The sequence below is a fragment of the Cynara cardunculus genome (assembly GCF_001531365.2).
Source record: "Cynara cardunculus var. scolymus isolate 2C chromosome LG 5, CcrdV1, whole genome shotgun sequence".
In the NCBI taxonomy this organism is placed as follows: Eukaryota; Viridiplantae; Streptophyta; class Magnoliopsida; order Asterales; family Asteraceae; genus Cynara; species Cynara cardunculus.
The window spans coordinates 4,666,085-4,669,957 of NC_037532.1; positions in this window are offsets into that span (position 1 = coordinate 4,666,085).

The window sequence follows — 3,873 nt, forward strand, 5'->3', positions numbered from 1 at the left end:
AATCTTTTATGTATTTAGTTAATATATGATTATGTGTGTTAATATAATAAAGGTGTCAAATAAAAAATAAACAGGTATAAAGTAAATTAAATGATTAATTATAAGGGTGTAAATTATAATTTTTTTAACTAAATTAAAATATTTAAGCAAAAACTCTTTTCAGAATATTTTTCTTTTTGGGTTAAGGTTTTCCTTTTTGCGTAAAAATGTAAATTTAAATTTTCCTTTTTAGCCTAAAAATACATTTTACGCACAAACCACTTTTCGACATAAAGTTTAAGTGTAAACTTTGACTATTTGACGAAATTAGTTCTTAAAGTGGCTAAAAGGTAAAATCACTTAAGTTAAATGGCTATTTGAGTAAAATTTTCAATTTAGGGTTGTCTCATAATCATTGGGTGCAGAATGATTAAATAGCTAGAATGATTAAGAAAACGTATGGTTTAGTGCTAGTTAGAAAATAATTGTTTGGAAATTGTTTTAAATCCACGGTCTGAACATCATAAATTACCATTTTATCCTTAGCCTTGTGTTGAATAAAAACTAATGTATGACAAAAGTTCTAAATGAAAAATAAAAAATAATTAATGGTATAAGACATTTAATTTGAAAAATAAAAAATAATTAATGAAAAATAAAAAATCCATGGTATCATATAAGCCAAATACCATTTTGTTTGTTAACTGCATTTTGAAGCAAATATGCACATATGAAGTTGTTTATGCATAACATAACTTGCACATGAGTATTAGTTGAAGGTTTTGACTCATTTCAATGGAATTTTGATAACTCTCCGATTTAAGCAATTAAGTCGTTTATTGTTTGTTTATGTTCGTTCGTTTACGTTCATTTAGCATGTCAACGAACGAACACGAATACAAAGATTCCGTTCGTGTTGGTTCATTTGTTCGGTTAAGTTAAACGAACGAACATGAACAAGCATCTGCTTCGTGTTCGTTTACAGCCCTAACTATAAGGCCTAGTGAATATTTCCTATTTCAAAAGAACATCTAAGCCACAACGAAATATTTCGAATTACAAGTAAGCCACTTAAACGTAATCTCGCAAGAATACATTCCCCTCCCCTCCCCTCTTACCTCAACAAACAACAGCCACATTCCCGGTTTGGACAACCCCTGCCCCTCCCCTTTGTCTACAATACGACCAAAACACTAGCCCGGAAAAAGGAGCAGTAAAAAGTCCTTAACGGACAGCTTCTAACCCAATCCTATCGGCACTCCTCAAACGAGATTTTCGATTAAAACCAACGATTAAGAGGAAACTTAATGGCATTTACAGATTCTCTAAAACCATATGGCTAACTATTAGGGTTATTTATTTACCTCTTAATAGTTTCATTAAGAGACAACCTCTGAATCGTTAAGAGGTGAATCTTGTTTGGCAAAAAAAAAGTCTGTCTCTTAATGGTTTCAAAATCCTCTGAATGATTTTGTATCATTGATCTCCCTTAACCATTAAGAGCCATAATTTCATTGTACACAATTACCAAACAATTATATTTCATTTTACACTATATCATGAGAGTTTCTTAATCATTCTGACCACTTAATCATTATGCACTAAACCATTCAGCAATTGTCAATATCTCTAAATTCCACACTCAAATACAAATCACAGCCCCCACCCTTTGAACCGTGAAAGTCAACGAAGGTGCTTCTCGTGGATATTTCATCCGACACAACCATACTAATACCATACAGAAGGTATGGACATATGGTGCTCATTGATGAATTTTATCAAACAGTTGGTGTTCATTAAAGCAAAACCAAAATCCTAGTAAGAGAGAAACCAAAGTGGTGGAGGATGATAGCAACAACAGTAGCAAGGAGTGGAATCACCTATGAGAGATTAACATTGATAGGACTGTAGCAGATACGAGAGCAACAGAAGGGCAATGGTGGAAAAAGAGCGCCTCTGAATCATATGATGTTGTGGAAGTTGAACCATACAGAGTTTCTTGGAACGGTTCAGATGATATAGAATTTTTATCAACTCTTTGGCTCTCACCATTCAGAGATGAGCTCTAAATGTGATCATTCGTGGCTAAACAAACAGCCCTTGATTTACTTCTTTTTTCATCAATTTATATAGGGAAAATTGCACCAAAATGGAACCAACTTTTACCTGATTTCTATTTTGGGGAACCAACTTTTAAAATCGTCATTTTGATGAACCAACTTTTACCTGATTCCTATTTTGGGGAACCAACTTTCACCTGATTCTTATTTTGGGAAACCAACTTGCACCTGATTCCTATTTTGAGAAACCAACTTGCAAAATCGTCATTTTAGGGAACCAACTTCTACCTGATTCCTATTTTGGAGAACCAACTTGCAAAATAATTGTAGAAAAATAACTAAAATTCGTTTTTTTTCAAAAATTAATGCAATAAAATHTATTTTTCATTTCAAATCTCGTTTTTTTTAAATTCAGATATTAAATTGAAGATTTTTTTGAAAAAAATCCAAATTACCACGATAAAAATTGGTTTTTACTAATGCAATTAAAAAATCAATTTAATAAAAAAATTTAATTGATGCAATAAAAAATAAATATTACATATTACATTCAAGATTTTTATATCTAACAAATATGTGTCAATAGTAAAGTTTAAATCAAATTTGGCAAATCCAACCAAAAGTTTGATAGAGACCCTTAAATTACTTGTTACATGTTCAACAGATCAACCAGACCCTTAAATAAACAAAAAGTTTGATAGAGACCCCTAAATGATGATTTTRAAAGTTGGTTCCCCAAAATAGGAATCAGGTGAAAGTTGGTTCCATTTTGGTGTAATTTTCTCATTTTTCTATAATTATTTTGTAAGTTGGTTTCCCAAAATAGGAATCAGGTGCAAATTGGTTCCCCAAAATCACGATTTTGAAAGTTGGTTCCCCAAAATAGGAATCANTCCCCAAAATGACGATTTTGAAAGTTGGTTCCCCAAAATAGGAATCAGGTGAAAGTTGATTCCATTTTGGTGCAATTTTCCCATTTATATAACCCTCCATTTTCACAATAGTTATTGAAAAAGAAATTAATGGTTCAGATGAGTTTAAAAATTAGTATTATTTATTTGGTTAACAAATGATTATATATATATATATAGAGAGAGAGAGAGAGAGAGAGAGAGAGACTATGATTCAAACAAGAACAATTACCAAATAAAAAAATACGAAAACAACCAAATCACGTATAAAATCACTTGTGATTTTATAGTAACAGTCAACGTAAGGTGTGTGGATGACGTGATCCGTCAGAGCATTGAGATACCTTTCCCTAATATGAGAGGACCGGGAATGGCGCACCTTTGATGTACCAGTTATCCTGCCGACGGTAAATATTGGATAGCCAAGTGTGAAGTGGATAACTGCAGAAAGTATCTAAGTAGTAAGCCCACCCCAATATGAGTGCTCTCCTATTCATGGACGCCTATTGACATTCTAGCCTTCTTTCGTCTTTCATGGCCATTGAGCATGTTTCTCATCTCTTCTCGAGAAACAAGGGGGCTATCGCGTAAATCATATGTGATTTTAGTGTAAAATCATATGTAATTTGACTGTATTTTTTATTTTTCTTGTTTGGTTAATATTCTCGTATGAATCTGACTCTATGTGTGTGTGTGTGTATATATATATATATACCAGGTTGGTTTTGGATATGACCGAATAAAAGTACTTTTAATTAAGATTATCCATTTGTTATTTGACGCTTTTTTTGTCCACTTACCCAGATAATTTAATCATCTCATCATTATTGATGGTTTATATCATATTATATGATTGAATCTGAATGAAGCAAAGAAGGATAATTTAGGGTGGTTACTAGCTAACAAAATTTAGTAAAGGAAAA